A 25,765-nucleotide genomic window follows, 5' to 3' on the forward strand; every position below is an offset into this window, starting at 1 on the left:
AGGAAAGAAGAAACAAAGCACTGACTCTCCTAAAGCACAGTCTTGAGAGACACAGAATCTTTGTCTGATGTTTAACTTCCCTGAAGGTAAGGCAGAGAAGGGGAGACCCTGCACACTCACATACAGCTTCTACTTGCTGCCCCTTAGAACTTTGAGGGTCGCCAGCACCCACCCCAGGAACCTTAACATGCAAAGCATCACCCCAAAGCAGCCCAGCTGCCTAAGAATGTCTGGTTGCTTAGCAACCCAGACCCCTACCTAACAAGATAAAGCAGAAGGCTTTCCTCTGGGTCCCAGAGCTGGTATACTCCAGAGAAAGCTTCTGTTGGTCAAATTCCAGGTCAGACTTTGCCTAGAGCTACGGCTAGGTCCTCTGCCACAGAAGGCAACGCGCAAGGCTCAGAGGGCCAGGCACAAAGTCCATGGATCCAGAAATGGAGCCTAATAAAATATAAAGTGAACAGATCCTTAACCAAGTCATTTTGACATCCTCAGCCTCAGTTTCTTCACAGGTAAAGGGACAAAGTCAGAATGGATCAACGGTTCTCAAATCTAGCTGCATATTAGGATCTTCTGGTGAGGTTTTAAACATTGATAACCAGTCCCATGCTGTGACCCACAAGACCAGTGAGATTCTGTTACCAATCAGAATCTCAGGGGGTGGCGCTCAGGCAACAGGTATTCTTTCAAAAGTTCTTCAGATGAATCAAATGTATAAGAAAGTGATGATATTAAGAATTACTGATTGCATATGTAGAATGGAATGATTTCTAAATGTTGTGTTAATTATTTTTTTTAATTAATTAAAAAAAATCACTCTGTCCCATTAAAGCAATTATTGAAAAAAAAAATGTATAAGAAAGGTTAAGAACCAAGATGCTCAGTGATCCCTAGTGTCTCTTTTAAAGCTCTTTATCTGTGATTCTGTATTGGCACTGGTGCCTATGGTCTTGATTCCCAGTTTCTTCCTCCCAACTTTCCCTCCAAATAGAGCCCTTGACCCCCACCCTTTAGGTTCAGCTCTGCTCCATCCCTAGGATCAGCCCTGACTGAGTCCCAGATTCGCACTTCAAGCTCAGATATCTTTGCTGCTGGCCCAGCGTCTGACCTGATAACTGAGTTTTCATCCTATTTATTGATAAACAAATTTGTACCTGTCAAGAACTGTGAGGAATCTGAGATCCTACTCTACTTGCAAGCTAACAAGTTATTCTGCCACATTTTCATGGGTGCTGAAAGAAGGTATGATGCTCCTCAGTCAGAGACAAAGGACAGTTTATTGCACACAGCCATAGCAGTGGCTGGTGTATCGCTGTTTTGTACCAGCTCCAATATCCACAGGACAAGGTGAAGAGGGCCAGATGACACCTGAAAACAAACTGAGTTGTATCACAGGGTAGGAATCCTAAGCTTAGAAAACCCAAATATTTTATAATAGGCAGTAGGCATGACTGCTCTTTGCTCCAGAAAGGGACATTATATCTATCTCTCAGATGGTTCACTTTACAAACATCCTTGAAAGATAGTCCAGAATAAGGAGCTATCAGTGCCTTGCCTGCAAGAGACCCATGGAGAACCGTCTTCCATCAGCACCCCCAGATCTAATACCCTGTTCTGGAGCCCTGATATGCTCACTTGCTTACAACTAGGGCTTCTAGTACTGCCCTTACTCTTGTTAATTCTCTCAGAGCTAATGTGCAATTACTGAGTACCTGTTCCATAGCCAGGACCTGCTTCTCTAACGTCAACTACTACACTTGACATTACAGACCTACTACAATAGCCTACCTGAATTGCCCACCATCATAATTCCCTGACTACTTCTTTCCATAATTTCTTCACAGGTAAATGGGTACCCAAGGCTCTGATCCAGGGTGAGAGCTCTCTGCTATATGACAGAACATGAGAACGGGCAGAGCTGGTGTGAGGCTGCAGAGCAAGGAGCTCGGTAAGATATGAAAAGCAGCATTCAGGGCTAGGGAGGGTTGCAAGCTAATCACACACCTAAACCAGTAGTTCTCAAACTTTAGTGGGCATCATAATCACCTGAAGGGCTTTTTAAATTTTGGGTCATACCCCCTACTCTACTCAGCATTTCTAATTCGGTTGCTGTCAGGCGGAGCCTGAGAATTAGCAAAATTTTAACAAAATTTCCTGGGTGGTGCCGATGCTGCTGGCCCAGGACTGCTCATTAAGAATCACTGCTCCTCACTGTGTGACTCCAAAGCACCTGGGCCGAGAAATAACAACCAGGTTCAGAGAAATGAAATGCTACGTGGAGACAACAAGAGGAAGATTTAAGGGAACTGAAAGGCTATTCCTTCAGACCTACATTCCAGAGGCAGGAAACTTTCTATAATCCCTTCAACTCTTGCCTGTGGGTCACTGAGGGTCCTTTAGTTCCGATGCTGACTGCTTGTTATTCCAGCACCCATGCATACCTTCTGAACATGCCTCCTCCCAGTGCACCTGGCTCTGCTCTCTGGGTCTTCTATCCCACAGGCAGGACTAGTTGCAGGTTTGGGTCCTCCTAACCTGTCCAGTCCCATTAGAGTTAGCCCGGCCATGCTAGTCTGTCTGCTTTCCCCCTAGACATGCACACCTACCAGATCCATTCTTCTCCCTTCTCTTCTCTGCTCTGTGCCCCAGAGGCTGAAGCCCTAACAGCCTGCAACACCAGAGCCCCCTTGCCGGCCTCTTCCAATTAAGGTTGGCTACTGGGAGGCACTGACAGGGCATCAAAGGATGAGGAGTGAGGAGTTCCAGGGTCTTTCTTTCCTCCATCTAAAACTCCTACTGGGTGTGTCTCCTTCCATAGTTCCAGCTTTAAGACTGGAGATACATTTCTGTAAAACTGTTTCCTCCTCTTTTTCCCTCAGTTCTCAGGAATGTAAAAACTTCCTGCTGTTGTTAGTTCTAGGTGCAGCACTATCCCCGACTTGTTTCCTTAACCCTGCCCACACCTCCATAAGTGGACTCTTCATTAGAGTTTCTTGAAACTCGGAGTTAGACTCTGTTTCCTACTGGGACCCTGATTGACGCACCAGGCTTACCTGGTCCTGCTCCAAGTTGTGCTAGCTCCTCTTTGCCAGACAGAGGTAGCTGACATGGGCCTTTCCCTGAAATGGAGTGAAGAAATAGTTCCCTACACCATATACCTTCTCAGGCATCCATCCTGAACCAACGCACACACATGCCAGGGTTCCCCCAGTGATCCAAGGCAGCAGCAAAGGTGAAACTATAGTGGATATGACCAGGGGACTTCTCAGCCAAGCTGGAGAGCTCATCTCTCCAGGCAGCTTCCCTCAGGTGGAAACCAGGCCTTCTGGTAGTGCCAAACAGGAAGAGAGTACGGCTGGGCCCCGAGAGTAGATTGTCCTCCGAGGCCTTGCTAACACGGTTTTCCAGTCATGTCAGGAACAGAAGGCTGCCACCAGAAGCACTCTGGAGTCTCAGATGATGTTGCCATGGTAGCAGTAGGGTCACTGCTTAGCAACAGGCCAGAGCTGCAGGAAGTTCCTAAGATATTTTTACGTGTGTTAAGCAAATGGATGTTTATCTCAATCTTGAGTCCCATTAAGGAAAAAGAGAAAATATATACACACAAGCCACCTACTGATGTGCAGAGTTGTATGTGGGTTGATACCTGAGATCTGGAGAACGTGCTTTTTCTCTGGCAGAGACAGAGACAGACACCATCTATGACCCAAGGAAGCACATCCTCTTTTATCCCCTCAAGCAGCTGCCTGCCTGACTTCCCACACACCCAACCTTAAATTCTTCACCGCCATCTAATTTCCAAATGTTTCTCCTTAAAGGGCTTTGAGAGGCTGTGTAGAATGGTGATTCAATGTGTTCACGCTAAAGTTAGAGTTCATGGGTCCTAAGCCGTGCTCTGGCACTTACTTCTTCTATTACTTTGGACAAGTCACTTAACTTCTTTGTGGCTCAATTTCCTCTTCTGTAAAAAGAAGAACAATGATAGTGTCTATCTCATGGGATTATGTGAGAATTAAATTAAATAAATATCACAGACTTAGAACATGTAACAAGTGCTTCATGAAGGATGGATGCTACAAAATTCATGACATCATGGGAACTTTCCCATGTACCAAGCCCTATACAAGGAACTAAGAATATGAAAGGGAGTGAGAAGCAGGCCTTATCCTCATGGAGCCCAGTGGTGAATTGTGTACCCCAGTTTGGACCTGTTCTTGGTCTTGGTCCATATTCTGATGGATGTGGACCTATGTAAATAAGATCTCTTCAAGATGCTATTTCAGATAAGGTGGGACCCAGGTTGGACCTTAGTCTGTATCACTGGAGTCCTTTATAAGCAGCGTGAAAGTCAGGTAGATTGAGAAACGCTAGGGAGCAGCCAGAAGCTGGAAGAGAAAGGAAAAGCCACTGCATGAGGCAGAGAAGCCACGGACCAAGGCTCACTGGCAGCCAGCCCTAGAATGCCGAGGGCTTCTGGGAAAAAGCATCTCCTTGCTGACACCTTGATTTTGGACTTCTCCTAGTCTCAAAACCATAAGCCCATAAATTACTGTTGTTTAAGTCAGCCCATTGTATGGTATTTATTTTGGCAGCCAAAAAACTAAAACAGGTTCACATCTATTCCAACTCCAGTGTGACAAGGATAGAGGCCCAACTGCTTGGCTGGTCCTTCCATGTCCTCCCCAACCTGGTTCCAGCCTGCCCTTGACCTACAAGAGGGGTAGTTGTGAGGATTAAATAAGGTTATGCATGTAAATGCTTAGAATGATGCCTGACATATAGTAAGTGGTCAGTAAAGGTTACCTATAACAACTAAAAATAATAATTATTATTACTCTCCTCCGCAAACTGGCTCCAAACTACTATGTTTTCTGATGCTTGAATGAACCTCTTACACCCCCACATCTGGGTCCTTGTTTTCACGGGTCTTGACCACCTAGAATACATTTCCTCTTCCTCTCCAGCAGTCTCATGTCTGCACGACCTTCAAGACTAGAACCAGACAGGGCTGTTCCTGAAACCCTGGAATACTCCAGGCCTTGGTCACCCTTCCATCCCGACCGCTTCTGACCTCTGGTGGGCGCCACTGTCTTTGCTGCCTTGTGATTTCAGGCATTTGAAATCTCACAGGAAAGTGAGACTTCTGTATCAGGCACCTCTCATGTAGCTTCTCAGATCCTCTGGGCCTCACCTGTCTCAGGTTTCTACCACTGTTCCACCCCATTTGGCTCACCAGGGACCAAGCCTGCATGAACTCCACCCAGCCACCACCCAGAGCTGTGCTGGCTCACAGGACCACTTTCTGACTCAGCAAAGGAGACACAATAGGTACCTGGCCATGGCCTTGACAAGTCTGACCATGCTCCCCATCACTCAGAAGCAGCCAGCCTATCAGATTGGCACCACCACAGTGACAACACTCCCAAGGGGTTAGGACACTGCCATCACAGAATGCTGTGGGCAGGGATGCAGGCTATGCACTGACCCAATATCATTTACGGTACCATGTCCCAGACAGCTAGAAGACACAATCTGGGAACTGAGGAGCGGATGTAGGATTTGTCCCTCTCACCATCCTGTCTTGACCCACTTGCAGAATGTATGCTTCCTGTCCACCACCTGGGCTCTGTCTGCTTGCTGGAGGGGAAACTCTTCTTCCAGTAAGGGCTCTGCTGGACTTGAAGCTAAGACTATCACTTAATCACTTTGCACTCCTTGTGCTAGTGGATGAACAGACAAAGGAAGGAGTGACTACTGATGAGAGTAAAAGCCCTGATGACCAGAAGGAGATGGAGTTGGTGCAACACAGCGGGAACAGGATTACCGCTAGAATCTAGGGGATTCTGGGAGATTTTCTAGGTGCTTGATATGCAGTAAAAACAATAAAGGGGTATCTGCAGCAATTATGGTTCAGCAAGGCTGTGGCAACTAAGGGCCCAACCTCTGAGGAATAAATTTAGCCTACATCTTTGCCACCCACTGTACACATGGACCAGTAGCATCGGCGTCACCTGGGAGCTTATTAGAAATGTGGAACCACTGAATTCTCCTTGGACCCTCCCCAGACCACAGAACCAGATTCTGCCTTTTAACACAATCCCCAAGCAATTCCCATGCACATTAAAGTTGACAAGCCTGAGTCAACCTACTAGGCAAGCAAGCCAGTTCATTTGGCCAAGATAGGAGAAATTTACAATAAGTAAAGGAGAGAGGTAAATGTGAGGTGATAAATATTAATCATGGCCCCAAACCTTACAGCGGTGGGGACTGTAGCTTCTTTCATTTATCTTTTTGCTTTATGTCTTTCAGACAGAGTGACTGGTCACCACCTTGGCTAAGAATCTGCAACTAATTGAACTTGTATTCCCCACCCAAGGAAAAAGTGAGGGCCTCTTGTTCTCACAAACATGGAGGTTTCTTATCTAGTGTGGGTGCTGGATATAATGGGAAATGTTCTGCATGGGCTGAAAGGAGAGGTGCTGGCATAAATTCTCCCAGACATCTCCCATGCACCACATGTTGGCCTCACCTGTCTCAGGGCCCCTGACCACTAGTCCCACACCAGGCTTTGCTTCAGCCATCAACTCCTTGTGGATACCACCAACCACTGTCCAGCCTTCTTCCAGACCCAAGATGTGGAAAAATCTGGCTTCCACAGTTGTCCCCAAAGTGGCCAGGTCATACAAACTAAATAACTCTTCATGTGGCAAGATTTGATGAAAGAGGGGCATGAGATAAGAAAGCACTCCTTCTCTGTCTTCCCTTCTATTAACTAACTGTCCTGAGATGTAGTAACTCAAATGGCCTCTCTGAAGATGGTTACACAGGATTGTGCAACTCCTGGTGCTTTCTATCCAGCAGTAGCCAGTTCAGTAATATATCCCCTCTGTTTCTTCTTCCTCCTCCCCTGCCTTGCTCCCCCTTTTTTTCTCACTCCTGCTTCCCTTGGCTTGCAGTCTCCAATAAAATGTTAGTATATACGTTTTTGCTTCAGGCTCTGCTTTCTAGGGTTCCTAAGCTATGGTGCCCTTTAGAGTCAGAGATCATGGCTCTCCCTCAGCATCTGCCAAAGGCTTGTACAAGGTAAGAACTAAATTTTGAATGGTTGGGGGTCTGTTGGGAGAGGATTACCTAGAGAGGAGGAAAGGAAATACTGGCAGAATATGGGACACTTCTGCTTTGTAGGGCCGATCAATAATGCGATACCACTAGTTAAGGGACTCAAAGTGGGGGAATGATGTTAGGAAGCTACTGTGCTGCCCTAGCTTTTGTTTAATACCATCCTGTAGAAGCCAAGAGTTTAAAGCAAGACCTACAGAATTTGTTGCAAGCTGCTGGCCTCGGGATGGCAGCGGTAAACTGTGGCGATTGTTATGTAGAGCAGTCTGGGAGGAAGAGAATGTTTACCCAAAACAGTTATGTTAAGTATGAAGAACACTGTGAGATAAGAATCTTGCTCCCTCAGGAAATGCCTGCATATCTATTGACATCCTGTGGTATATAACTAAGATCTGGTTGAGAATAAAGTTGTCTGAAGTCTGTCTGAAGTAAACTCAAGCTTCAGACCCCCTGAGCCCGTCTGTGTCTTTCTTTCTTTCTTCCTTTCTTTTTTTTCTCATCATTCCTTAATATCCTTCGAGCTCTGTTTCTACAGAAAGCAACACCATCCTTCAGATAAATACCCAGCATTCTCTAATCTTGAAACCATGTGCTTGTTTCCCAAGAACCTTACATTATTACTCGTGGCAATTGGGTAATTTTTTTCTCAGTCTAGGTTCTGTCTCCTGGAAAGTATCTTGCACAGTTTAAACAATAGATTACCACTGAATGATAGTGACACAACTGTTATAAGGAAGATAGTGTCCCCTTAATTTGAGTTCTGTCTTAGTTTGTCAGGGCTCCTATATAAATTCCATGGACTGATTGACTTAACAAAAAATTATTACCTCTCAGTTTGGGAGGCTAAAAGTCCAAAACCAAGGCATTGGAAGGATCAGGCTTTCTCTGAAGTCTTAGGAATTCTGGTAGTGTCTTGCTAGCAATATATAACTAGATCCCTACCCTCATCACATGACCATCTGTCTCTTTCTGACTCCTCCTACTGTGCAGTATTAGTTTCCCAACTGCTAAAACAAATACCATACATCAGGTTGGCTTAACAACAGGAATTTATTGGCTCATGATTTCAGAGGCTAGAAGGCTTGTTTCTTCCCAGGGTCAGTATTTTCTGGTTGGCCAGCAATCTTTGGGGTCCCTTCCCTTTCTGTCACATGCCAATGCACACGGTGATGTCTTCTCCTTTTTCTTCTGAGTTCTATTGGCTTCTGATTTATTCCCTGGGCATCTCTGTGTGACCAAATTCTTTTGCTTTCAAGGAGTTCAGCCATATTACATTAAGGGCTACCCTCATTCACTTTAGGCACAGCTGATACAATAACATCTTCAAAGGTCCTATTTACAATTGGGTTCATACCCACATATCTGGAGTTGGGACCTGAACATTTCTTTTTTGAGGGGCATGATTCAATCTCCAACATGTGTCCATGTCACCACTGCTTATAAGGATTCCAGTAATATTGAATTAAAGTCAGCCCTGATTCAGTTTGGCCTCACCTAAACTAATAACATCTTCAAAGTTCCTACTTAAAACTGGGTTCACATCCACAGACCAAGGGTTAAGACTTGAACATGTCCTTGTGGGAAACATAATTCAATCCATAATCAGTTGTCAGTACTGACTAATGAAAACTCCCAAGTGAATTGCTTTCTTAGGGTCTATTTTTAAAATATTCCAACCAGAATCCAGGCCTGCAGACTTCAGCTTCTTCAAGCCAAGTCCTGAAATTCCACAGGGACTACATAGTGTCCAATGTCCCCTGTGGCCCTGGATCCCTAGCTGCCTCTAGTGTATTCCATATGCCAGCCAGGGAAAAGCAGGTCAAGCTCAGGGGCCGCTGTTGTTGTTGAAGCCCCTACCCCCACCCCCAATTTACAAGTGACTCCATGGAGAGCTGGCATGTAAGGAGTCCTCAGGAAAGGGCAGCCACTATGATTCTGATTCTTGTCATTATGCTATACTTTACCTGAATCCACTATCTGAAATCAAGTTTTCAGAGGCATTTCATATACCAGGGGCCTCTGGAAAAAGTAGGATTATATAACCAGTGCTCTTAACATTAAGAAATTTTTTTGAGTGAGTAAAACAGCTAACACGTATTGGGGCTTGCTGTGTTCCAGGACCTGTGCTAAGTACTTTTCATCTATTATTTCATGCAATCTTAACTTGAGAAGTAGGTTCTTTTATCATTTCAACCTTACAAATGAAGAAACTGAGGCATAAAGAAGAGAAAATATTCTCAAATCATATATCTGATAAGGGACTTATCTCTAAAATATGTAAGAACTCTTTCAACTCATTAACACAAAGTCAAATAACCAATTGAAAATGGGCAAAGGATCTGAACAGACATTTCTCCAAGGAAGATTTATAAAGGGCCAATAAGCACATAAGAAGATGCTCAACATCATTAGTCATTAGGGAAATACAAATCAAATCACAGTGAAAATCGTACTTCACACCCACCAGAATGACTATAATAAAAGGGCAGATAATGTGGTTGTTTGGAGCTATGTAGACCATAAAGACATGTTCTTAAACTTAGTTCATTCCTGGTATATAAGCCCTTGTGAATAGGACTTCTGATGAGATTTCTTAAGGTCTGGCCCAGCTGAATCAGGATGTCTCAATCCTATTCCTAAAGGCCTTATAGGGAAGGTCACAGGAGAGAAAAAAAGTCACACAGAGGGAGAAGCCAGAAGTTGAAAGTCAATGGAAATTGGAAAAGAAAAGAGAGGCCAGAAGAGGTCATCATGTGCATTGCCATGTGACAGTAAAACCAAGGACCAAGGATCACCAGCAGCCAATCCCAGAACACTTTTCTTTTGGGAGAAACCATTGCCTTGATGATACCTTGATTTTGAGCCTCTCCTAGATTCAAAACTGTGAGCCAGTAAATTCTCATTGTTTAAGCCAATACATTGCATGGTATTTGCTTTAGTAGCCAGGAAACCTAGTCAAATAATAAGAAGTGTTGACATGGATTTGGCAAAAATGGAACCCTCGTACACTGCTAGTGGGAATGTAAGATGACACAGCAGCTTTAGAAAATAGTTTGGCAGGTCCTCAAGAAGGTAAGAAGTTACCATGTGACCCAGAAATTCAACTCTTGGGTATACACTCAAGAGAAATGAAAACATTTAAGCATACATGTATCTACTCAAAACTTGTACACAAGTGTTTACAATAGCATTATTCATAATAGTCAAAAAGTACGAAGAACCCAAATATCCACCAACAGATGAAGGGATAAAAATTTGCCCCAAGTCACACAGCCTATTCTTCTGAGTAAATAGAAATTATGCAGAATCCTTGATTTTCTATCCATACAATTACAGTAATAGAGAAATGAATATAAGTTGGTGGTGAGGAAAGAAACCTAAGCTGACCAGGTAGTAAATAGTAAATTATTGCTGATATATAGTAACATCCTCCAATATTTCCCTTCAATTCATTGGGGAACTAACTCATCAAGGATCTTTTGGATGAGAATCCTAATGCAAATGTGGTTTCCAACTGGGAGTTTCTTTTAGGGAGGAAGAAAGAAGCAGGGTGATGGGAACTGAAATACTAAGCTTGAAAGCATGTATCTATCCTAGTTTGACCTGCAGAGAATGGTGTGTCTACCTTTCGGGAAGTTTTTGGGTTTCATGTACCCCAGGGCCTGGTCTACTTACTACAAAGACTCAACAAGTACTTGATGACTCTAACTCAATTATATCTCTGTTGGAGCTAAACAATCTCTTGGGAACACTGCATCCAGCAACTAACACTCAGCTTTGCACAAAATGAACATTCAATAACTGTTTGTGAAAAGGATAGATGGTTAAATGAATTAAGCACATTTTGTCCGGGGGAACCAGCTACTGCATATTTGTGAGACATACCAGAGTGAGGAAAATGAAGTGCCAAATTAAATCCCTAAGGGAAGAAATTAAGTAACTGACCATGTTTGGCACAAAAGTGTTTTTCTCCTCATTTATCCTCATTCACCATCACCACAACCAATGAGGCAGGACATCTGGAATTTGGATCATGGTTGTAGAATACCCCAATTTGTGATTGGTAGTTTGGTAAATGGCAGCATAGAATTTTCTAGCTGAAAGGGACTTTAGAGGTCCAGGAGCTATTGAAGAAACAGATGCCTGGAAGGAGAACTGTCATTTTGTAAAAGTATGACAAGTAGTTGTGTAATTTCTTGAGAATAAGCTGAGCCCAAGCAAGGACTTCAAGCATCAATAGCAGTGCCTACAATATCAAATGTTTGGAAAATTGACATTGTGGCTATTGTACATTATTTGAACTGATTACTAGTTCTGGATAATTCACTCCCCCAAAGTGGGGTTATATGACCATGGTTTTGCTGGAAGCCATTACAAAAGGAAAAAGAAACAATCCCAGACTGGCCCAGTGCAGAATGTGTAAATTTTACACAGGTCACCCATGATGAAGGGCCAGTTGGAGACACATACCCAGTCCTTTTCCCAGAACTGCCTCAAAAGAGGCATCCCAGGACAGAACTTCAGAAACCCATTTGCCTACTACAAGCACCAGGATAAGGGCAAAACTGTTCCCCAAGGAGAACTATGCCCTTGGGCAGAGCAGTGGAGCGAACTAATTTCTAATAATGAGGCTGTGAGCTACAGTGTTTGTCTACAAAACAGGCTTATTCATGAAGAGTAAATATGTCAACTAATTCAAGAGGCATGCTAAATCTCCATTGTTTTCTGAAGTTCAGGTTTCTTGGCTCCATAAAATGTGATGCGTGCACGCCTTCAATGTGTGCAGCAGAATCTGTGAGATTGCAGAATGCCACATTAAACTCAGAGCTCCTGGGCTAATGAGGGTAAGTCCATTTTGCAGTAATGAATTGTTGGTAATAGCCCATCATGGAACAGATGTCTCATCCATCATTGCACCAAGACTCCAATGCTTCGGAGTGCCTGGATGAATAGGGAGGTGGCACAGCCCAGGCAGGTGACCCTCATCTCTAATTACCTGAGTAGAGCCCACCCCAAGAGGTGGAATTAGCGAGCGCTTACAGAGTATGATTTAAGGTCCCTCAAAGCCTCCCTAACCCAAAATATGTCCCCATCTACTTGTCACAGAGCTTAAAATATCCTTCTTTGAATTGTCTCCTATTAAAATGTAAATATGTCACCTGGAAGAAGTAACACATTAAATTAGCATCCATTATCATTCATTTTTGCATTAGTGCAAGCTGGGCCCTGAGGGAATTGGAGGAGGACAGGTAGTCCATGATGAAGGGTGGCTTAGAAAAGCACTGAGCCAGGGCTCGGCTCAGAGGGGCAAGACCCGGTTGGGTGCATAGCGTGCAGGTAGAGAACTCTTGGCCCCAAAGTAATCCACATACAAGGAGTGTCAGCCCCCTTACCCCTAAAAGCCCTCATCCCACTGACTGATACTTTACTTTTTTAAGTGCATAATTTCCCAACCAACTGAGCAACTCTGGGAGAGACTGTAATTTATTTCCATCATAAGAATCCCAGAACCTGCGACATAAATATTTTGAAATATCCAAATACCTCTCTATTAAATGTTTGTTGAATTAGTGGATTTTATCCTGATAGCCCTCAGAGGAAATCAGAAAACGTACTAACACCGTTTTATGGATGAGGACACTGAGGCTCATTTAGTAGCTACACTGGAACCAATGTTTCCTGCACCAAATCCAGTGGCTACAACAAACCCACTAGGCTGACTTTCTATGAGATGAATTGAAAAATAAAGGGACAATTGTTTATTTATTTAACATCTACAATGAGCCAGGCATGGAGGATGAGGGGAGGCAGAGTAAGCAAAGTAGACAGATGACCTTGCTCTGTGAAATTTGCATCCCTAACCTTATTCCTTCAGCCATTTCTCGTATATTTTATCAGGTCTCTTCAGAATGTTGGATTTGACTTTCTTCATATGCTCTGGTTTGCATAGCCTGGAGCCAAAAGTTTATAATTTCAGTGAGCTCTGACCCACACAGGGCTATCCTCTCCCTAGTTCTAGAGATTGCACTTCTAATCATGCAGTCCTGACTCACAGCCAACATATTCCCAAATAATTCCCTTGCACTGCTCCCATCACACGGAATTCATCTTTCAAATTTAACTGTAGAACTGAACATTTAACACTATTAAATCTCATATATTTTGGCCCTTCTCTTTATTCTGTTGAAACATTTTCTATCTACAGTCTGCTAATCCACACAACAGCTGCACAGTTAGTGGCCATTGATACAAACCATCAGATTGGATGGAATTGAGGAGGAGAAAGCTCTGGATAAACAAAGAGGTAGACAAGGTGGATATACTTCATCTAAGGGGAATAACACATATGGGAGAACTAATGGGAGGTAAGAGTGGAATAAATCAGGCCCATATTTTGGATGCCTTTGTCAACTTGAGTGTTTAGGGTGCTATTCTGGGAACCTCTGAAAGTGAGTGTAGTAATTCAGAATGTAGGAAGCCCAAGAATGTGCTGAAATGTGAAGAATGATGTTTAAGGAAGATAATTGTCATAAGGGAAAACAGGATGGGTTGGGGAATCAAGAAATTAAAGACAAGTAAAGAGATTCTTTCAACAGTCCTGTGTGAATCAGAACCAGGGGAGTAGCTGTGGAAATAGAGAGGAGGGCACATATAAACAACAAATAGATCTGTCTGGGGTCTGAATGAATGAGTGAATAACAGAAAGGAGGAATGAGGAACACTGACTAGATTTCAACCTCATATAACTGAATGACAAAATCAATAGCAATGGGAAATCTGGATGGGATTGACTGTGGAAGGTAAATTCCATTGTAAACATGTTGAGGATGGTAGCAATGGAACAACCAAGGAAAGATGTCCATGGGGCAGTCAGAAATTTAGTGTCAAAATCTCAAACAGATTGGACGGAAATGAGAATGGATGAGATCTCTTAAAAATAGAAAAAGGAGTCAAAGTTAGAGCCCCAGAAAATGTGCAGTATAAATGATGAACACAAAGTGAAGGAGACACAGTAGGACCGTGTAGTGACATTGAAGCCAAATAAAAGCATTTCAAAAGGCAAGTGTGATGGTACCAGATACTGCAGAAAAGTCAAGCAAAATGTGGAGAAAAGGCTTTGGATTTAGAGAATAGGTACCTCTGGTTATCTTCAAGAGGACAATTTTGTAAGTGTGGAAGGGGCAGAAAGACTTAGAAGTGGTAGGGGAGGGGCAATGAGGAAAGGAAGAGATGGGAGGGGAAGAGAAATGACTATGGCCCAGGAATAGTAAAGCCAGGGTATGGCTGGGCTTAGCCATCCCTTTCAATATGGGGAGAGCTAAGCCTAAATTAAATTTGAAGAGAGGAAAGAGCCAGTGCAGAGGGAGACTGCAATCCTAAAGAGAGAATGGGAGATATTGGAGGAGGCTGGAAGCAACAGGACAGGGAAAGGTTGAGAACTCCAAAGGAGGGCTTAGAGAAGAAGGAGATAGAAGGACTCTAGGTGTAAGGAAGAGAAAGGAGTAAGCAGGGAAACAAATCCAAATGGAGATCATTTTACTAGAAAAATCAGCTCCTAGGAATTCAGTCTAGCAAGAAAGAAAGTAGACTCACCAGGGAATGGTGGAGGGCCCCAGATGGCAAAGGATGAAATTCAGATGTTGCCAAGTTTTGTCCAAAGTAGAAGAGGTATAAAAAATCATTTCCAAAGTTAGAATCTCATCTTTAAATTGGTGACAGCCCAACTAATGAAATCTGGCCTGGAACTAGAATTATAAGGTCATCAAACATAAGTGCTAGAAAGGTTCCTGAGATTTCATCTAACCCAACTCTCTCATGGCACCAACTAAGAAAATAGGGGTCCACAAGGTGAAGTGAATTAACCATGATCACAGAGCTAGGAGGACACTCAGTTCCTGAACATGTGCTCTTCACACCAAATAGCATCTCTGTGTCCTGGATCTACTGGGGCAATTCCAATCACATATCATTTATTCTTGTCACTCAAGATGATTTTTAGAGGTATACGTATGATTTCCTTTGGGTATCTTCCCATATTAAAAATCCAAAGAAAGCAATAAATCAGGGTAAGAATATTATTGGTTATACCATGTTTTCCAATTTTTGCTTCTGCAAATATAGTCATTGCAATTACATGGCAGAGTTATTAAAATTGTGGCTCAGGAGTTAAAAACCATGGCTCAGGAGTTAGAGCAACCTGGCTATGAATGCAAGTAAACTTCATCACTTACCACCCATGTGACGTTGAAAGAAACACTTGACTTCTGCTGGAAGAGGGGCTTCCACCCTCAGAAGGTAATGGAAAGGAGACAGGTAGCAGCAGCCCACCTCACTGTCATCGTTGCCCTTAGAATAGGAGAAAAGTGGCAGATGAAATCAGAGAGGAAATCAGCCAAGCTGCATCTAGTACTATTTTCCGTCTGGAATAATCCCAGTGTTTCAGCTAGGGATGATTTGGAGGCTTTTTGAGAGGTATACCTGAAGAGAAAATGTAATTACTTTTTCTTGCACTTGAATTTCAAGGCAGTGTCCTTTCAAAATAAAAAAGGCACTTGACGGGTGGAAGGGAGGTGGTAGGGAGAGAAATGAAGGATGGAGAAGGATCATCCATGCTGAAGCCTGTGACATTTCACCAAAATGACTCCCTTTGGGAGCAGCTGGTGCAAATGTCATTCAGCAAAGACAGTAGGAAGCAAGCAAGAGTGAGCAGCAGACTCTGCGGGAAATAGCATGATCAACTCCTCCTCTCACCAACCACTCCCCCATCCCAAATCCTAACGCTCTGGGGAAGAAGTTAGGCCCAACAATTTAACTGAGGTAATTGGCCTTGGGGTGACCATGACGCGTCGCAACCATTACTGCAGTACTAATGAGCACATGTTCAATCCTGGTAGAGCTGCCTTGATCCCAGATCCCCTGGTGGTCTCCATCCAGACACAGCAAAGCACTGAATCACACCTGCTAAGAACAGGAGAAATGGTGCCATGAGGCCACTTCCACCAGAGCATCCCAGGAAAAAACATAGTTTTTGATGATCGTCTTAGTTTCCCAGGGTTGCTATGACAAATACCACACAATGGGGGCTTAAGTAACGGGAAGGTTTTTTTTTGTCTCCCTGTGTTGGAGGCTAGCAGTCCAACATCAAGGTATCGGCAGGGCTTGTTTTGTCCTGGGGTCTGTAGTTTTACATGGTCATCTCTCTCTCCTGTGTCTACTGGCTTCTGCTTTTACTGTCTTTTGGTTTCTGTGTCCACTTTCCTTTGTTTGTGAGGACTTCAGTCATGGATTAAGGACCAACCTGATTCAATTTGGACTCATTTAAACAGGACTTTTGTAAATCCTATTCACAAATGAGTCCACACCTTCACTAATAATAATACCTTCAGGGGTCCTATTTACAAATGGGTTCACACACACAGGAATGTGGATTAAGTAGTAAACATGTCTTTTGTGGGGGATGTGGTTCAGTCTCAAGTAATGATTAAAGAGTAGGTTTGAGTGTCTTGCAGAGGAACCAGTACTAGTAGAGCCCCTCTACTAAAGGGGTTCTGTAAGTGGGTAACTTGGGAGCATGAAAGAAGGAATGAAAAGAAGAGAGAATCAAACAGATCCAAGGTTGTATCCAGCTCAACCACTTACTACACCATCTTAGCAAATTATTTAACCTCTTTGCTGCAGTTTCTTCATTTGTTAAAAGGGGATACCCTAGCTCACAGGAGTATTGGGAAGACAAGAGATAATATGCTTCACGTACCCAGGAGTAAACAGGTTCTCTAATAGAAACATATATATTATTAAGGAAACAGCAAATGCATGCACACTGGCAAAATGTCATAGGCCCTGGGTAAAGACTGAAAGTATATTTGCAGGAAAACAGACATTCATGAGACACAAAAAGGCATGATGAAACTGTTTTCTCAGGCTACTGATATCCCAATACAGTTGCTGAGTCATCTCCATAGATTTCTAGACCTAAGGACTAGTAGACACTTCTTTGGTCTTAGATGTGTGCCCACTGGGAAAACCACTTCTTATAAATCTCTTTTGTCTTTTTACTTATGTGCAATATGTGAACTATACCTCCACATGCTGTAGCTCTGTGTTCATTTGAAATTCAGTACATAGTAAATGCCCATTGTTGGATTGGCCTTTGGCACACTTGTTATGTCCTCCTCCAAGGTGTTGTCCAAATGGCTATTCCAGAAGGGGCCCCGGCCCTTTGAGAAAGCAGTGTTGGTATAAACCAAGTCTTTGTAACCACCATGGAGAGAGCTGGTTTCTATGACAATTCTAGCATATAAATCCAAAGAAAATAACTTTAGAGAAAGTGAGCCTTAGAGCAATTGCTCATCAAAAATCAACAAAAATAGTCATGAGAAAGTCAAATGGAGAGAAAACTTGTTGGAAAAGTTGGAAATGAGAGCTTCTTCTCTCTGACAAATGCAGGTGATCCATGTAGGTCTGTTAGTAGTAGAGCAGAAAAACTGCTCAACAAACTCAGGATTTCTCCTTGATTTTTAGAAAGCAGTCATTTATTGAATTTCTTCTGGCTAGAGGCTCCACACTGCAGGGTGGAGTGGGAGAAGGCAGGTGGAGCCTGTCTCCCAGCTATGCAGGGTTCGAATCCTAGCCCAAATATTTACTGTATAGACTTAAGTAAGTTGCTTAACTTCCTGAACTCAAGGTTTCTCATGAATTAATGGAAATAATAAATGCCCAAAGCCTCAAAGCTAGGCCCACAATCCAAAAAATTCTAAACTAAAATACTGAAAATTTAGGGAGAATTGAAAAAACACATTTTACTCAAAGTTATAATGATTGGCCTTTGATTTTGTTTCTGTTTTCATTTTGTGCTTTTATTTGTTTCTAATAGATTGCTCTATTTTTTAAAGGAAGATATTTTCATTTCAGTGAAACATGTCTTTGGGAAGCTAAACACTTGGGAACTTAAGACAATAATCAAGGTATCTTAATCAAAGCCAAAATACCTAAGAGGGAATAAACTCGTGCTTGAGTGCTGAGTTTGCAAGCCTGACTACATGAAGCTCAATGTTAGAAGTAGCTTTCTAATGTCTGAAAGTCCCTAACAATGGATTGGGCTGTTTTGCTAGAAAGTGAATTTCCTTCATCACCTCTGGGTCTCTTCTGCAGCACTGCAGAGGAGTATTCCTGGCAAGGAAAGTTGACTATGGGGTCCTTATCTACACATTTGATTATTGTTAATACCGGAGAGACCCACAGCGCTGAGTAGCCAAGGAGATGCCTGCCACACACAGAGAGCCAGGAAAAGAGAAGCCAGCCTAACTATGTTTTCTTGCAAATTAGATTCTGTGACAACTCAGGCACTGAAACATACAGACACAGTATCTGTGTTTAATTAACAAGCTGGAGAAAACAAATGCTAATAATTGATTGAGGCATGAGAATGAGGCATTGGGAAAAAAAAAAACAGCAGAAGCAGCCTGCCTGCCTGCCAGTTCTCCCTTTGAGATGGTGATTAGCATTCCACAGCTCCCAAAAGAAACTTTACGGAAATAGTCCCCACTCCGAGTAGGTGCAAGTCCTTGATCCTGTGAGGAGGTAAGCAAATGAGGATCTATTCCTGAATTGCTTTAATTACCCATATTAAATTATCTACATCAAAGAGGCTAGTTCTGGGTCTCTTTGAATTGTGGCAATATATATCACTAAGGATATGCTGCCCTGACCAATTTCCCAAGGAACCAGTAGGGCTGAGCGATTAGATTGGGGCCCAGAGCAAGAGAAGTGGCAACTGGTAAGCAGCCCTGGCACCCAGGTCTCTCACCCAGCAGACCCAACAGTGCTCAGAGTGTCCAGAGTTAACCAAGAGGCGGTGTGTGGCCTCTGAAAGCCCCAGTAAAAGAACCACAGCACTGACCTCCTGGGTGTTGGAGCAAAAGCATACATTCCTTGCTCACATCTATTCTTCTTTTGAGAAGTCAACAATGAGCTATCAAGTGACCACAGGACTTGAGTTGCCCATCATGAATTGGGTGCTGTCTGGTCCTCCAAATCAGTAAAGTTGAGCATGTACCACTGCACTCTGTTATCAAAAGGAAGAAGCAAATCCCAGAAGCTGGAATCCCAGTGGGCCAGCCCTGCAAGAGCTGGAGCCACAGAGGAGATGAGGCTGTTACTGAAGACACCAATGGAGGTCACCATAACCCTTCAAATACAGGATCTACAGGCGATACACACAGTCCCCTCTTCTACCTAGTAAGTTATATGAAGATCAGCAATCCTCTTACAAGACAGTTCTCAACTGGGGCAATTTTGTCCCCCATAGAATATTTGGCAACAACTGCAGACGTTTTTGATTGTCACAACTCTGAGTGGTGGTGCTACAGGCATCTAGTGGGTAGAGGCCGCCGATGCTATTAAATATCCTATGATGCCCATGAGGTTACTCTCAACCCCCAAACAAAGAATTATCTGGCCCAAATGTCACTCATGCCAAAGATAAGAAACCTTGCTATAGAGGAAGAAAAAGGAGAGAAAATTAGAAATCGGTGATTAATGTATACCCAATAAATATATGCGCAGATGCAACCTTCTTCATTCTTTGCACGCATGTAAACATTCCTGGGCATAAGGAGTATACTTTCCCCAGATCCTCAAGGGAGTTTTGTTGCCACAAAAAGTTTAAGAATTCCGAGTCTAAGTATTTATTTTTAACTCCCCTCTCCTCTTCCAGGTGCCAATCCCAGGAGACAACAGAAGAATGCTTCAACATCAACTGAACTGCTTTAGAGAACCCCAGAGGGGAGGATTTTTTTGGCTCAAGATCACTTTCTTTGCAAAAATAAAGGGTACCTAACAGTTTTCTTATTTCCTTACTATAGATCTGAAAGGTCAGTATTAAAATAATAACTTCTTTCTTTCATTTATTCATCAACTACTACTTGTTTCAGGCACTATGCCAGTGGAGGTTACTGGGTCAAAAGGCTAACATGTCAGAGACCAGCATCATCCTGTCCTCAGGCTCCATGGGTCTACGATCATCATTAACATTTTCATCATAAGTTTATTGAAATGGAAGACCAAAGAGAGTTCACATCTCACTCAGTTCTTTCCCCAAGAATCTCTGGTTCCCTCAGTACATCTCCTGCCCTGGGTGTAACCTGCCCAGAACCTATCAGTGGAAAGCAGCAGGCAATATCCTACTGTTCATCATTTCCTCGGGGAGCCAACTCCACAAGTTTTCATCACTCTGCTCCTATGTTATAAATTGCCCTCTTATTCTCTGTTTAGCCTGGTATTCTGAAGAATGTACTGGAAAAAAGTCAAATGCACTCACTTAAAATTAAAAAAAAAAAATGTATTGTCCTTCAAGAGGCCAGAAAGCCCTTGCTCTAACCTAATATTCCCTTAACCTGATATTCCTTTACTGCCGCTAGAATAACTTTTCTCTTGTAGGGCAAGTTTCCACAGCGGTAAGTTTCAACTTGAGCCAAAGCTGTGCCTGCTTCTGGCCCTCAGTTTTATCTAAGAATGACCAGTGAGCAGCAATCTTTCAAATGTCCATCTCCATTAGGGTTCAAGAAACTACCTGGTAGAGCACACCACAGGAATTGGAAACAGCTGTTCAGGAATTCCTGTTTAAAGGAGAGACATCTACAGGGGTGTCTTATACCAGCTCACTGGTTTGACTTGCATTCCCCTTGCATCTGATACCTATAGGCAGTATGCTCTGTGCTGGTAATAGGGTTTCTTATCATATATATTTTTTAGCCTGTGGTTAATGTCATTCAATGGCATCCTGCCATTCATTCATCTTTGAGCACTTTATACTATATTTTTGTGGTTAGAGGGGACTCAGAATATTGGAGTTTTCCCTTTTATTGTGTTCATTCATTTGCAATCCATTCAATCAGTATTTACTGAGTATCTATATTTGTGAGGCACTCTTTCAGGCACTTGGGGCACTATAGTTTATATTCAGGGAGAAGAGGGTGACAGACAATAAATTAACAAAGGTGCAAAAACATCAAAGCAGAGTAAAAGATACAGAGTGATAGAGATGGGGAGCAGTGTTGCACAGAGGCTAGTGCAAGCTGTTTGGCATTGTTATTGGGTTGAAAGAAATAAGACAGTATGTCTGCAGGTTCATAGAGGAGACATTACCAGCCATCCACGAGAGAGGGGATAGATGAAAAAGCAATATTCTTGGGTAGACAAGATGGAAGGCAATCTAGGCTGCACATGGAGGCGCTGGCCTTCCATAGGAGCTGGGAGTGCTCATCCTTTATCCTAGAGGGAGGCAGAGAACAGAGCTTCAGAGGCAAGCAGTCTACTGGATTTGATGATGGAAAGATAGAATTCTGCTCTGATGGCTTTTATTTTCTTGGGAAAATGAGGGTGGGATTCTGAGTTGGCAAGATGGAGGAGGGCTTTTGGAGATTAATGACAGAGCAAAAGTTGGAAGGAATCTTGGAAACTTGAATAAATTGAAAAAGAACTCATGGTAGGAGCTACCAGCAGTGCAGAGGATCCATTTGAGATTAGTAGTATAAATTCAACGTGTGCTGCTTTGATTTTTTCCCCAGCCACTCTTCACTGTTCTTGTGCAGGTATGAAAGAAGCAAACTTGGTTTGATGTTTTACTCCTTGCATAAAGAGAGCTACGGAGGAAGGGAATTCAGGACATAAGTAAGGTCCGTGGAGATGAGCACAAGTCATCAAGTCCTCTAGCCTCATGGTGAGCTTCCTTCAGGACTTCTTTTCTTTCATTTCTACGGACCTCAATTCAGACCTTCCCAATCTGTTAGTGAAGTTCTAATATGATTAAACTGAAAAAGGGGAAGGGGTTGTGACCAAGGTCTCTTTCCCCAGGGCAGGAGATGTCCTAAGGGAATCAGAGATTCTTGGGGAAAGAACTGGATGTGAGTTCTCTTTGGTCTCTCATTTCAATATACCTATGATGAAAATGATAATGATGATCATAGATCCAAAGAGCATAAGCTCTGTGAAGACAGATGTGATGCTGGTCTTTACTTGGTAGCCTTTTTACCTGGTAGCTTTGTATGTAGCAGCCCTTGAATGTATCCCCCCTCCCTTAGGGACTAGCTCTGCACACCTAGGAGTATAGGGAAGGGCAAACTCTGTCAAATTAGAGAGGCTCTATTATGCCCCATTCGCCAGGCAAAAAGGTGCCCATGTTAGAAAGAGCTGTTCAGTGGTACCTTCTCTGTCTACCTCACACTGGGTGAAATTTGAGATGGGTGATAAGACCTGCATTAGCAGGGAAAAGCATAAGCCAGCAAAAATCAAATGACCCATTTGCTTCCCATCTGGTAGAGCCCACGGAAACTTGGTTGATACTCTTCATTTCAACAGAATTCAACAAAACAAACTAACTATTCTGTGATTTAATAAAAATGACTCAGGCCTTGGCTTATGGATTTTATGATTCATGCACAGAGAACAGTAGAAGAACTGATGCAAAGACAGCTAAGCTGTGACTTTGCTGGCGATGAAACAGATGTGGCAATTAAGGAACAACCAAGTAGAATATTAGTTGCATGTATATGATTGATAGGCAGGTCCCTAAAAAGCAACTACATACCAGGTTGGCTCCAGAGCCCCTGCCGTTTGTTCTGCACCCACCTCTTCCCCAGACAGCCAGTGTTCTCAGGCTGCCCTCCCCTAAGAGAACCCCACTTGCCCTGCCTCCCAGCCTGCCCACTGGCTTCCCTCCTCAGCCTCAATCACAACTAATTTCCACTTCTGCCGGCACTCATAGGAGACTAGAGCAAACCTGATAAATTAATTCAAGCTAATGCAAATTATCACTTATGTTACCCTTTCCAGTCAACATTTAAATTTTAAAAGTAGCTTCAGTTCCTTAAATCTAAAGGAATAAGTATTATGGGAATGTCAAGCATTGTGGCAAGCAGGTCAGAAAAACTTTAGGAAACAGGAGCATCTTCTGGGCCCCTCTTAGGGGCTTGGGGGCTCCTTCTGAGCATGAAATCTCATGGGTTAAGGGATGTCAATGTCAAATCTTTCTCTAAAACAAGGAGATTTCTATGTTGAGAAAACATGCTTATAATGCACTTGGCTAATGCCTGTATTACTCTAATATATGTAGATGAGATTCTTCTGTGCAATCAAAATAAATCTATGAGAGTAGTTTGCTGAATTTCCTCTTCTGTACCCGGGAATGTGAGTTCCCTGAGGACAGAAGAAGAGAAAAGAGGAGGCATCTGCCTACTGCCAGCCCAGGAGACCCCTGCCCAAGACTGGCATCTCAGGGCTTTCTGGGCATGTCTGGGTGCCAGGCAGGAAGGCATCAGTGGCTGCCTCCATGGCCTGGGAAAGGAGGAGGGGAGGCCCAGGCTCCCAGGGGACCCAGATGCAGAAAGAAGTTCCATCATAAGCCATGTAACTCCCACTTCACCAGAAAACCCTGTGGGGAAATGAGAGCCTGAGCATCAGGGAAACAACCCTGTTGATGTAAAGGTCTGTCACTTGAAGCTGCAGCCTGAGGCAAAGATGGTATTCAAGGCACAAACAATAGCTTCTCCCAACTTCTCTCAGCTTTCCTGGGTCTATGGATGGAAGAAAATTCCACATTACTGCTTTCCCAGTCACTCATCCCCCGCCCTCGCACCCAGAATGGAGAGGCCACCTGGCTGTTAGCACAGAGGAACCAGATACCAGGGGCAAAAGCAGGGTCACTGCCCAAGGAGGCCTTGGAAAGCTAGCGTCCCAGGTGAGAGACACCCAAGCTCCCCCTGAGGAGTGGCAGGAGGTGGCTCATGCATTGACAGCAGCCACCAACTGTCCTAGGGGCCTCTGTGGCTTCCGTAAACACTAGCCCACCCATTCATTCAGTCAATGGCTACTTTTTAGCTGGAGGAAGCAGTAAGCAGCCCCACCCCAGGACACTAGTGATGGCTTCCAAGATGGGTGGCACACTTTATCCCCCAGGTGGGCCAGGACATTGGTGTTACTGTGAAGGATGTGTTTGTCTTTGGGAATTAGCACAGAGCCCAGTATCTCCCTGTGAGGATGAAAAAAAGCAAGGATCTGCTTCCTCGTTCCCATTCAGTGGTGGGAAGCCAGGAGCTTCCATCACTGTCTGTCACCCTCAGGCCAGTTGCCTGGCTCCTACAGACACAATGCTTTCTTGAGTTAATCTTCCACTAAATGTCTTCATGCTTTTGGAACTTCAATTACCACCCCTCCGCCCTCAGGCAGACTCTGCCACCCTGCAAATGCGGTTTAAATCATCACACACATCTTCTTTCCCAGTGTTTCCTCATGCTGGCATTGTCATCCCAGCTCTGCTTTTTTTCAAGGGCTCCATTTGGTTTGCCTCTTCTTCCTTCCTCCCCAAACCGGCTTGGCACACCTGGTCCCTCCAGCACAGTCACTCTGAAAGCACCTTTCCAAGAAGACTCGTGTCTCAGGGGTTCCCTTCGGTTTCTGCTTCTGGTTCCTGCCTCCCAGTTCTCAGCAATGAACACTTGCTTTGAATTCCTTTCTTGTTCTCTGCTGTTCCCCAGGATACCATGCATCAGACTTTCCCCTGATCACTAGCCCAGAAATATGAACATACACCCACATGCCACAGCTGCCCCATCTTGCCCAAAACCCACACTAATTCCTCTTTGTTCTCACCTCCAGACTAAAGGTGTGGGTTCCTCATTCCCCAGGTTAAGTCACAGTCCCAAGCTCCAATTTTATCTAGAAGGATCAGTGACACACACCTCTCATGGCCTCTTTTTCCTGGAAATGGGAGATGGAGCATGAGCACTTAAAGTGCTTGGTTTACTTCCTTAGGATGGAGAAAACTGAAGACCCCAGAAGGTGAGTATAGCAGGTCCATGAGATGCAATGCCAACCACTCTTCCTCACATACCTTGCCCCTTCCTCTTTGCCTTTGAGGCAACAGGCTCATCAACCTTTATGAGAAAGTGGTAAAGCAAGTAGTCCAAATGGTTGAGCCGTAACTCCCTCACATGTTTCTCCTGAACAGTCAGTAGTGGAGTAGGGACCAGGAGATGAAGGTTCAAATCCCCAGCTCAGTGCTCTTCCCCTAGTCCTGTGCCTGGCTGCTCAACACAGTAAATTTTGGGGGCTGGGGAGACTTCAAATGAAGAGAACAATCGAGTAAATAGTGTTCCTCATTTATGGTAAATCAGCCTCACTATTACATTCAAGGAAAAAGAATGTAATGGGTTGAACTGTTCATGTCCTAAGCCCCAATACCCATGACTGTGACTTTATCTGGAAATAGGGTCTCTGGAGATGTAATTAAAATGTAAATTAAGATGAGGTCATACTGGATTAGGATCGGCCCTAAATCCAATTATTGGCATCCTTATTTGAAAAGACACAAAGACAGACTCACACAGAGAAGAACACCATGTGAAGACAAAGGCAGAGAAAAGAGTGATGTAGGTATAAGCCAAGGAACACCAAAGACTGAGGGAACCACTAGAAGCTGGAAGAGGCAGGGAGGGCCTCTGCCCTACAGGTTTCAGAGGCAGCATGGTCCTTCTGATGCCTTGATTTCAGAACTCTAGACTTTAGATCTGTGAGAAAAGCAATCTCTCTTGGTTTAGCCCATTCTGTGGTATTTTCTTACAACAGCCCTAGGAAACTAATACAGACAGAA

The 25,765-nt window shown here is 43.6% G+C and overlaps 2 long non-coding RNA genes across 4 annotated transcripts; one reads left to right on the plus strand and one right to left on the minus strand.

Moving 5' to 3' along the window:
- Nucleotides 1-251: 251 nt before the first annotated feature.
- Nucleotides 252-19,962, plus strand: LOC143643316 (uncharacterized). 3 transcript variants are annotated; one of them, XR_013156211.1, is made up of 3 exons: nucleotides 252-512; nucleotides 1,845-1,948; nucleotides 19,835-19,962. It is a non-coding gene; the product is annotated as an uncharacterized LOC143643316 (long non-coding RNA). The 3 variants fall into 3 exon arrangements; XR_013156212.1 differs by lacking the exon at nucleotides 19,835-19,962 and adding an exon at nucleotides 19,197-19,347; XR_013156210.1 differs by lacking the exon at nucleotides 19,835-19,962 and adding an exon at nucleotides 6,310-6,958.
- On the minus strand, nucleotides 1,259-3,441 carry LOC143643317 (uncharacterized). Its single transcript, XR_013156213.1, has 2 exons — nucleotides 3,054-3,441; nucleotides 1,259-1,368 (listed from the first exon to the last, which is right to left on the minus strand). It is a non-coding gene; the product is annotated as an uncharacterized LOC143643317 (long non-coding RNA).
- Nucleotides 19,963-25,765: the final 5,803 nt, after the last annotated feature.

The sequence above is a fragment of the Tamandua tetradactyla genome, chromosome 8 (genome assembly GCF_023851605.1).
Source record: "Tamandua tetradactyla isolate mTamTet1 chromosome 8, mTamTet1.pri, whole genome shotgun sequence".
In the NCBI taxonomy this organism is placed as follows: domain Eukaryota; kingdom Metazoa; phylum Chordata; class Mammalia; order Pilosa; family Myrmecophagidae; genus Tamandua; species Tamandua tetradactyla.